Raw genomic sequence first — 12,438 nt, forward strand, 5'->3', positions numbered from 1 at the left:
TAATGGACTTCTATGGTGCCCCCAAATCTGAATTTCCAAAATGCAGTTTAAATGCAGCCTTAAAGGGCTCTAAACGATCCCAGCCGAGGATTTTTTAAAATTATAATTTATATACTTTTTATACTCAAACGCTTGTCTCATCTAGCTCTGTGTGAACTCCTTTTCCTTTTCTCCTCCAACTTCAAAATCGTCCAACATCGTCCTGCAGAGGTACCAACCCAGAGTTTACAAAGTGAACACGCAATGAAGATCAAACACCCTTTAAAGAAAATGTAAAAACAGCGATGTAGGACGATTTTGAAGTTGGAGGAGAAAATAAGTGACTAGAAGAAAAAAAAACAGTTCACACAGAGCTAGACAAGAGGAGCGTTTGAGGTTAAAAAGTATATCAATTGATTTTTTTTTTTTTTTATTATTATTATTTATTTCCCTTTTTTCTTGTCTGGGATTGTTTAAAGCCCTTTGAAGCTGCATTTAAACTGCATTTTGGAAGTTCAAATTTGGGGGGCACCATAGAAGTCCATTACATGGAGAGAAATCCTAAAATGTTTTCCTCAAAAAAAAAAACAAAAAAACAATTCTTTACAACCGAAGAAAGAAAGACATGAACATCTTGTTTTGTTCTGGAAGCGAACTAATTCTTTAAAAAAAGTATCTCAGATCACTTGATTTGTTCATATTGAGATCTCTGACTTTGCAGATGACCCAAAAATGAAAATTCTGCCATCATTTATACTCACCCTCTTGCTGTTTCATGACTTTATTTATTCTGTAGAGCAAAAAAGGAGAAATATTGTCACACATCCTGTTTTTTTTGTCTGAGCAGTTACACCATTAAAGTACTGCAAATATCATATTCCAAGTTTTCTAAAGTAAAGTCTTCTGTGAATTTTTTCTCTTCCAAAAGTGAAAGATCATTGAGTTAGTAGAACTTTAGAACTTAATGAGAACTATTTCCATTTGCTGTGCATTTTTGCTCTTGTTGCCTGTCCTAAAGTAAAGAGAAAAACGTTTTGCCTCAAGAAAACTTAAATATGTACCTTTTCAATAACCTTCTGGACATGCAAACAGGATCAAACAACCAACATTCATGTTTGATGTCAATCCCGGGGTGCTGATGAGAGAAGGTTCTGATGTGGATGTGTATAGAGAAACTTTGCGACACATATATGTTTAAAGTGTCCTTTCTCTTTCACTCCCTCGTGGATCAGTATATGCCGAGGGGAGCGTAAAGCAGATGTGATATATTTCAGCAGTCCTCCTGTGATCATTTTTCATGGCTTTTTATCACAGCATCCCGCAGATCTGGGTTGGTCTCCTCCTCCTGTGCTACTCTCTATGCACTGATCCTCCTCCTCTGGTCCCTTTCACATGCAAACACACACATGCCAGCTTACATCATGGAAAATATCCACACATTCAAGTTAGATTTTTCCACTGAACCTACAAAACATCTCGCAACTGCTGTCCTACTGTAATCTTCATCCTTGAACGGTTCTGTCGGAGGGAGAGCGCAGCAGACAGCCGATGATTACAGAAAAAAACACTGACTTTTAGCCAATTATTAGACTCTGGGTTTGGTTGCAGGCTGTTAGTTCTTGTGCAATGGTTTGTTTTTCCTTTCTGATCATTTGATGATCATACTATTATTTTTTTTCTCTATCTATGCATAGTGGAAAACATTGCTTCTGAACACTGCTTATATATATAATAGAAGATCATTTCGCCATTTCCATGGCAACTAAACCCTTGGTTCAAAGGTAGCTGTGGGATAAAAGTATTTTGGGTCTTTATGAAACAGGATAAATACTGTGCTGCTACTGTACGCAGTTTGAATAACAGGGTCGCTGAAATGAATGGCTGGATGGTCATTAGTGAAAATGTATTTGTGCAAAGTTGCAATCTATCGGTCCGTCTATCTGTCGGCGACGTGTGTAGAAACATCTGGTGTTGTAGAAGGGTATTTGTGAGGACACGGGGACGACACGGCCAGATGCCTGAAGGCGCTGCTGGAGACTTGGACAGAAGGACAATCGCTCTGATAACTGCCGCAGTGAGCTGGCGCTCAACTGCACAGCTTACATTTTCTTACAAAGTTGCACATATTTATACATTTATAAATGACAGACAGACAGCTAGATGGATAGATAGACAGACAGACAGACAGAAACATAGATAGATAGGTAGATAGATAGATGATACATAGACAGACAGAGAGATAGATGAATAGATAGATAGACAAACAGAATGACATACAGACAGATAAACAGACGTAGATAGATAGATAGATAGATAGATAGATAGATAGATAGATAGATAGATAGATAGACAGACAGACAGACAGATAGATAGATAGATAGATAGATAGATAGATAGATAGATAGATAGATAGATAGATAGATAGATACATAGACAGACAGATAGATGGGTGGATAGATAGACAGATAAACAGAATGACATACAGAAAGAATGACATACAGACAGATAGATAGATAGATAGATAGATAGATAGATAGATAGATAGATAGATAGACAGACAGATAGATGGGTGGATAGATAGACAGATAAACAGAATGACATACAGAAAGAATGACATACAGACAGACAGACAGACAGGCAGACAGATGGATGGATGGATAGATAGACAGACAGATAGATAGAAAGACAGATACATACATACATAGATAGATAGATAGATAGATAGATAGATAAACAGACAAATAGACAAACAGAATGACATACAGACAGAAAGTCATACAGACAGATAGAAAGACAGACAGACAGATAGATAGATAGATAGATAGATAGATAGATAGATAGATAGATAGATAGATAGATAGATAGATAGACAGACAGATAGATAGATCGATAGATAGATGATAGACAGCCAGATGGATAGATAGATAGATAAACAGACAAACAGAATGACATACAGACAGACAGACAGACAGACAGACAGATAGATAGATAGATAGATAGATAGATAGATAGATAGACAGACAGACAGACAGATAGATAGATAGATAGATAGATAGATAGATAGATAGATAGATACATACATAGATTAGATAGATAGATAGACAGCTAGATGTATAGATAGACAGATAAACAGACAAACAGAATGACGTACAGAAAGAATGACATACAGACAGATAGACAGACATAGACACAGACAGACAGATGGATGGATAGATAGATAGACAGACAGATAGATAGAAAGACAGACAGATACATACATAGACAGATAGACAGATAGATACATAGACAGAGACAGACAGATAGATGGATGGATAGATAGACAGATAAACAGACAAATAGACAAACAGAATGACATACAGACAGAAAGACATACAGACAGATAGATATATAGATAGATAGATACATAGACAGACAGATAGATAGATAGATCGATAGATAGATAATAGACAGCCAGATGGATAGATAGACAGATAAACAGACAAAAAGAATGACATACAGACAGAAAGACATACAAACAGACAGACACAGATAGATAGATAGACAGACAGACAGACAGATAGATAGATAGATCGTAGGGATGTCACAATTCTCAATATAATATCGAACCATTCGGTACGACATTCATGGCTCAATACGGTCGCCGTGATTTTGCCAAGTAAGACATGTTCCTGGATCAACATGTTTTGTTGATCCTGGATCAACATTACTGTCCAAAAATATAGACTTAACCCAATCCCTACCCCTAAATTTAACCATAACCACAATTTATTCCTAAAATCAGAGGGAAATGATAGCTAATTAAGAAAGGTGTAGAAGCATCAAACTGTTGTCCTAAGTCTAAAACTGATATTTCCTGAAAAAATATCCCTCAGTTCTAATTGGCTGATTGAAATGTTGTTCCAGGATCAACAAGGATGTTAATCCAGGAACATGGTGTACTTGGCGAAATCACGTTCACCGCTCAATACGCGGTTATGAATTTTGCATTTAAATAACTTCCTTGTTTTATTTCTCTGGGAATTTGCTGTATGTGTGCCTGTGATTTCACGTGCTGAAATGAGGAAACGCTTCCTTGCTTATATTTGAAAAAGCAACACACGCAGAGCATCTTCCATTCTAATATATAATAATAATAATAATATTCTAATAATAACATGCAATGATAAACCTTTCTAAACCTGCTGTCCTACAAAAGAGTTATAAAAACAAAAGTTATAAAAAAATTATAACTTGTTTTTAATTCACAACATCAGCTGAGTGTTTGAAATAACTTTCTTATGTCATCTGATGTGGATTCTTATCACAGAATGAGGCAATGGCTTATAAACAAGATGGCTTGAAGAACACAGATAAAGCATATATTATTGCAGACGAGTGTCTATTGTACTTACATTTCATCATTCAAAAAACGTTATATGTTGTTTTTATTCAGTTACAGCAATAGTGATGCATTTATCCATATTAGGGAAGCTGGAACAAAACATCATCAGTGATACTTCTTTGACGCATATGTGGATTTTCTGAACGAGGATGCCCTCTGGTGTCCAGTATGAATAAAACCCATTCTATTTTGCGTAAAAATCGAAAAAAATAATACCTCTCTTACAGTTTTTCTCAGTCACTTTGGTGCATTTCTCACAACACTATTTACATTTGCACAACATTTACTTCAACCTCCACAACATTTAGTCATTTGTGCACATCATAGTAGCAGTTTCTCATTCTTTCCAATAAATTGCAAATGCTTTTGGACATGCATCAATTGCTTTTATACAACTCTCTGCTGTTTTATAACATTATCATTTGCTTATGTCATGTCAGTCAAAATTAACTAAACTTGTGAATGCTGAATAGTCATTCCATATAAAACTAATAGTCCTCATTTCATTGCTTGAGTCATTACATACAAAAATGTTGAACTAGTTGTCAAAATCTGTCAAGCAAATTTTATACAAATGTTTAAATCTTTTTTTTTTTTTTCCTGAAAATGTCTTCTAAATTGAACAATTTCTGCAAATGTGCATGAATGATTTACAGACCTATGTATGTTGTAGGTTCAGTTCCAATATGTACTGAAATATTGTTTACAGTTGTGCACAGCTCTACCCAAAGGAGTTTATGTTTGTTGTAAATAAGGGTGTATTTATTCGTTTGCACAATGCTTTGAATAAATTAGAATTGCAAAGAGCATATGCAGTAAAAATGTGAAACATACATATTCAGTGTCTTGTACTCAGATACCTCACTAAATACAGTAATGTCTAACTTTACTGTAGTTTTCAAATGGCTGTGCAAATAGTATATAGTGCTGTCTTGAGCATTTTCAGGAAGTGTCACCAAAATCTGACTTTTTTGCATTGAAAAAAATTTACAGAGTAAACTGTCATAATGAAAACATGACAAAGCCATTTGACTATCTTGTTCATAAACAGTGGTGTCAGGACTTTTCATCTTGATGACACTGACACTTTCATTGACATGAATACTTGCTTTTGAGGAATGAGCTATCCATTTTGAGCAAGTGACACGCTTTTGCAGGTTATCAACTAGGTTTTGCAGTTTGTACTAATTGTTTTGAGAAATGCATTAACTGTTGTGCAAATGTAAATAGTGTTGTGAGAAATGCACCAAAGCGACTGAGAAAAACTGTAAAAGAAAAATTAAGCAGACATATACTAAATCACACTTTTTCCAGTGTACAGAGGTTTACAGGAGTATTTTGTTAGATAGATAGATAGATAGATAGATAGATAGATAGATAGATAGACAAATGGATGGACGGAAGGACAGACAGATAGATAGATAGATAGATAGATAGATAGATAGATAGATAGACAAATGGATGGACGGAAGGACAGACAGATAGATAGATAGATAGATAGATAGATAGATAGATAGATAGATAGATAGATAGATAGATAGATAGACAAATGGATGGACGGAAGGACAGACAGATAGATAGATAGATGATAGACAGACAGCTAGATGGATAGATAGATAAACAGACAGAATGACATACATACAGACAGATAGATAGATAGATAGATGGATAGATAGATAAATAGACATAGACAGAATTACATACAAACAGGCAGACAGATAGATAGATAGATAGACAGAATGACATACAGACAGACAGATAGACAGACAGATAGATAGATAGATAGATAGATAGATAGATAGATAGATAGATAGATAGACAGATAGATGATAGACAGCTAGATGGATAGATAGATAGACAGAATGACATACAGACAGACAGACACACAGACAGATAGATAGATAGATAGATAGATAGATAGATAGATAGATAGATAGATAGATAGATAGATAGACAAATGGATGGACGGAAGGACAGACAGATAGATAGATAGATGATAGACAGACAGCTAGATGGATAGATAGATAAACAGACAGATAGACAGAATGACATACATACAGACAGATAGATAGATAGATGGATAGATAGATAAATAGACATAGACAGAATTACATACAAACAGGCAGACAGATAGATAGATAGATAGACAGAATGACATACAGACAGACAGACAGATAGACAGACAGATAGATAGATAGATAGATAGATAGATAGATAGATAGATAGATAGATAGATAGATAGACAGATAGATAGATAGATGATAGACACACAGACAGATAGATAGATAGATAGATAGATAGATAGATAGATAGATAGATGGACGGACAGATAGATAGATGATAGACAGCTAGATGAATAGATAGATAAACAGACAGATAGACAGAATGACATACAGACAGACAGATAGATAGATAGATAGATGATAGATAGATAGATAAATGGATAGATAGATAGATAGATAGATAGATAGATAGATAGATAGATAGATAGATAGATAGATGATAGACAGCTAGATGGATAGATAGACAGAATGACATACAGACAGACAGACACACAGACACACAGACAGACAGACAGATAGATAGATAGATAGATAGATAGATAGATAGACGGACAGATAGATAGATGATAGACAGCTAGCTGAATAGATAGATAAACAGACAGATAGACAGAATGACATACAGACAGACAGATAGATAGATAGATGATAGATAGACAGATGGATAGATAGATAAACAGACAGACAGAATGACATACAAACAGGCAGACAGATAGATAGATAGATAGATAGATAGATAGATAGATAGATAGATAGATAGATAGATAGATAGATAGATAGATAGAATGACATACAGACAGACAAATAGATAGATAGATAGATAGATAGATAGATAGATAGATAGATAGATAGATAGATAGATAGATAGATAGATAGATAGATAGATAGATAGACAGATGGATGGACAGATGGAAGGACAGACGGACAGATAGATAGATGATAGACAGCTAGATGGATAGACAGATAAACAGAATGAAATACACACAGACAGATAGGTAGACAGATAGATAGATAGATAGATAGATAGATAGATAGATAGATAGATAGATAGACGGACGGACAGATAGATAGATGATAGACAGACAGCTAGATGGATAGATAGATAGACAGATAGACAGAATGACATACAGACAGACAGATAGGTAGATGATAGATAGATAGATAGATAGATAGATAGATAGATAGATAGATAGACAATGGATGGACAGACGGACGGACAGATAGATGATAGAGAGACAGCTAGATGGATAGACAGATAGATGAGTCACCGTGAGTCACACTGGATAAAAGCATCTGCTAATTGACAAATCATTACTCTCTTGAACTTACTGTCCTTGTTAAGCATTATTCTGTTGATCCATTTTTAACGACACCGCCACAGACTCAACATAACCGCATCCTCATATTAGCGTCTCCTTCTGCTCCCTGTCTGGCAGTGGCAGACATGGTCACTGCAAGCCTTGTAAACAAATGACAATATAAACGACTCTCATTACCGCAGTCAGTGGCACATAACGGAAACCTGGAGAGATGCCACCACCCCACATCGGAACGACAAATCTGCGCAGAGGGCAATCCACATCTCCTCTCGTTTAGACAGGCCAAATATAACCCTGCCTCCCTCATCCTCTCCATCACTCTACACTTCTGTCCTAATCCATCAGGTGTACTCGGCTCCAGACCCCAGCGCTCAGACTTTAAATGTCTGGGTAAGTGGGCATGAGAGGTTTAATAACGCATGCTAGCTTGATTGATGACAAAAGTGAACTAAAACCAACTGTAAGTTTACTTAATCATCAGCAAGCACTGGCAAAGTTTAGATGCCCATTAATTAGCATGTAGAAAAAAAGGATTGGTATAATCTAAAATATCCATATAATGAAGCTTCAAAATACTCAACATTTTCTGTGAGTAGACAATGTGAGTAGTGCTTGCTCCCTGTGCAAATCTCACCAGGGTGTTCTGGGTAATTACGATTGGTACCATTGGGAAACGTAGCCAGGTCATTTCAGCACAAAATCAAAAGAAAAAAACTTTATTGTGCTGAGTCTTTTGCTTATATTATGAATAGACTTCCTAAGACTTCCTTTCAAGCTCTTTTGATTGGTGGAATTTTCTGTAAAGTATCATTTTCACCACAAATTCAGCTGTTACAGTATAATTATTTAAAAAATAATCTGAAATATTGTAAACGGGTGGTTTCAAAAAGCAATTACCATTGATTACCAACCTCAGAACTCACAGTAGGTCATTTTTAAGTTATCATTAAAAATCAATTTCTGAACATTGTTTTTACTTACAGTGTGTTGCACTCTGTGAAGTCAGAGGAAGTCACATGGTCTGTCTCCTGTCAGCAGACAAAATGTCACAGATGAGACTTTAATATTACAGTGAGTTTCACTGTTCCATACATCATTTCAGCTCCACATTTAGCGTTATCATTAAAAATGATATATGGAAAAATGTCAGAAACCTTCAGCATCCTGAGCAAGTTTGATTAATGCATTGATAATAGTTCATCTTGTTCATGATATGATGTATTATGCACTACAGCAATTTACATACAAACACTTCCCTTTGCATAATGCTCATTTTTAGAAGCAAGAAGCCTGATTTGCGGTTGAACTGAATGATGGATGATGTTTTATTTTTACCAGCAACAGTCATTTGTGATCAGATACCAAAAGCTACGGCCACGTTACTTTTAAACGTACAATTCAGCTGAACTGAATATCAACATTATTGTTTTCTGTAAAGGTGCTTATGACTGAACTTGTTTCAATAATTAATGAACTTACAGTTGAACTGAACTCAATCAAATACTGAACTGACTTGAGTTGAATAATGACACAATTGTTTTGCTACAACTTCTTCACAGCAGAATCACTGATTCTGTTATTTTCCTGTACATTATTGTGACTCTGCTTTTAAACAATCTGTATTGAAAAAAGGTACAAAAGCTGTTACTCAGACTGTATTCGTTTGAAAAAATAAAGTAATGTATACACATAGGATGGCATGAAGATCAGTAAATCATGAGGTAAATTTCATTTTTGGGTGAACGATCCCTTTAATAAGCACTAATAATGAATAAGCACAATATAAAGGCAGCAGATGGACTTCCGTCTATATTTTGTGCACATAGAGGTCATCCTGTGAGCATTTGGGGAAGGTAGCAGACTGATTCATCGGCTCTGGTTTGTCCTCTCTGCTCTTTGCGGCCTGTTCGGGGATCATGGGAGAGTTATGATGTCACCTCCAGCATGGTTTAATGGGGGGTCTCAGGGGCGTCGCCACCAAATTGAGCTGTCAGACTGTCGCCCTCCTCAAAAGAACAACCTCAGGAATACTGTGAAGGAGGGGGAGCAGATTCAAACTTCAAAATTCAAAATAATTGCAATTATGAGATAGCATCACTCACCTGCACACTGGTGAGGAGAATTTTCCCTGCGCCTTTTTCTTGTGAGCCTGAGCACTTAGTAAAGAACTGGTAAACCTGATTCAGTCTGTCAGAGTATTCCATTCTGATCTTTTTAAGATATTATTAGTGATTTAAATATTTGATTATGCATTGGGTCTGAGCATAAAGAAGACAGCCAAAACACCCGGACCGCTTTGATATGAAAGAGATAATATTTTCCTATAGTCAGACTTTGAAGATATTAAACACAAACTAATTCTCTCCTTCTTGGCAAACAAATGAGTATTACACCATCCCAGTGTCCCTCAACTCTACATCAAATGAGTTTTTCATAAGCAGTACATTTAAAATTCATACAAAAGCCGGTGTTTGAAACATGGATAACCAGTCCGTTACAAATTTGAGAATGAAATGACTAATAGGTGAATCTGATTTTCAGAGAAGCATCGCAAAAGATGACAGGAAAAAAAATGGGGTCACTGAGAAATGCAGCGCAGGTCATATTTCTGCACAAAATCAAAAGAAAGAAACAAGAAACTTTAGTTTGCTTAAGAAAATTAGGCCTTTTTAAGGAGTTTTACAATTTCTTGTGTTTCATAATGGCATTATTTTTAATGTAACTTTGATAAATTACACTCCTGCAAATCCCATTACCTCATTTCAATAGTCATAACTGCAAGTAAAAATATTACTAAATAAGTAATTATTAATAGTTTGCAATTCATTAATACTGTAAGAGAATATAACATACATAATGAAATAATCTAAGGGTGTTACAAATACTGCTTTTATGTTAGTTTTATAAATATTGTTAACTTTAGTGCTGTTAATTGGGGGCTCGTCCGGGATTTAAACCCACAAATCATAGCCCTAGATTATTTATATTTATATACATGTATAAAATAAAATAAAATAAAAATAAATAAAATGGGATTAATGCATAAAGGATATTTTTATTATTTAACATATTTAATTATTGCAGGTTTGCATCATATTCTGAGTTGAATTTCACTGTTTTTATTCATTTTGAGGAATACTGAATCTGTTTTTTGTGAGTGAGATGAATTAATGCATGTTCACATTTATTCTAGAACTAACATCTTACTCCCGATTTCTCTCAAAATGGGGACAGGAGAGCTTTTAATCAATAAATGGGGGGGAAAAGTAACTGGCGTTACTTATTTGAAAAAAGTAACTCAGATATTTTCTTGTCAATTAAAAAGTAATGCATTACTTTACTAGTTACTTGGAAAAAGTAATAATATTACGTAACTTGCGTTACTTGTAATGCGTTACCCCAACACTGGTTATAATTATTGTAAACTTTAGTGTTGCTTCCTCTAGCCTACACGGGCGGCATGTAACATTAATTGGGGGCTCATCCGGGATTTGAACCTGGGGCCTCTTGCACTCCAAGTTAGAATCACACCCCTGGATTATTTAAATAAGTAAATAAAATATCTACATTTTGTATTTTAGTAAAGCACATTTAATGAGAATCACTACTAAAATGAGACCTGTTTGTTTGTTTGTTTGTAATATATGTTGTCTTTATAGTCTTTATTATTACCTAGGACAAAAAAAATGTATGTCTGGTTTTTCGCATAATTGCAATAAAAAAAAAGAAAAGTATTTATTAATATTTTGCAATTCATAAATATTGTAACAGAATATAACAAATAGAAAATAAAATAATCTAGAAGTGCTACAAATACTTCTTTTATGTTATAATTATTGTTAATATTAGTCCATCCTAGATGAGCAAAATGTAACATTAATTAGGGGCTCGCCCGGGATTTAAACCTGGGACCTCTCGCACCCCAAGCCTTAATTATTTGATTATACTGTTAAAAAAAAAAAAAAAAAAAAAAAATATATATATATATATAATATAGAGAAAATAATCCAAACAGGGAACAGGAACAAGCAAACAGCAGGGAGAACACACGCCAACACAACGCAAACTAACATTAAGACATTAGTGACAACATAAGAACGGACAAAATACAAGGAACTGAACCAAACTTATATAGGAGTGAATGAACATTTAATGACAATCGCCACTGACATTTTTTATTTTTTCTATAAGGGGGAATATATAATAAATACTAAGGGGAACTGGACTGGGACATGACCTAGAACGAACTCAAACTTATATGTCGGGTTTAACACACTAATATTTATGCCACAGCTCCGACCTGGCCATTTTTCAAGAGGTTCACCCCAATATGTCAGCATTTCTTTCAATTACACCACACTAAACGCCTTACAGACTGCAATAACAACATCACTTTCAAGTGAATCTGTGTCTTAAAATGACACACATCCATCATAGTTCAATATCAGAGAAATGAGGTTCCCTCTGGTAAAATATTCCGACCTGCACTGTTTGAGGATTTTCCGGTGGCAACCTAAATTGCACAGTTTAATTTTACCGCCTTGTGTCTATGTAAAGATATGAAAGGCCCCCTGGTGCAGTTTGAAGTTCAATTTTAGCTACGCACGTAAGCGAAGCCGCGCAGAGACATCTGAGACAGACACCGTTTTACTGAGTATATAGGTCATTTAGCACGGGAACTAATGTTCGTGGGGAACCT

Source organism: Labeo rohita, chromosome 14, assembly GCF_022985175.1.
Source record: "Labeo rohita strain BAU-BD-2019 chromosome 14, IGBB_LRoh.1.0, whole genome shotgun sequence".
In the NCBI taxonomy this organism is placed as follows: Eukaryota; Metazoa; Chordata; class Actinopteri; order Cypriniformes; family Cyprinidae; genus Labeo; species Labeo rohita.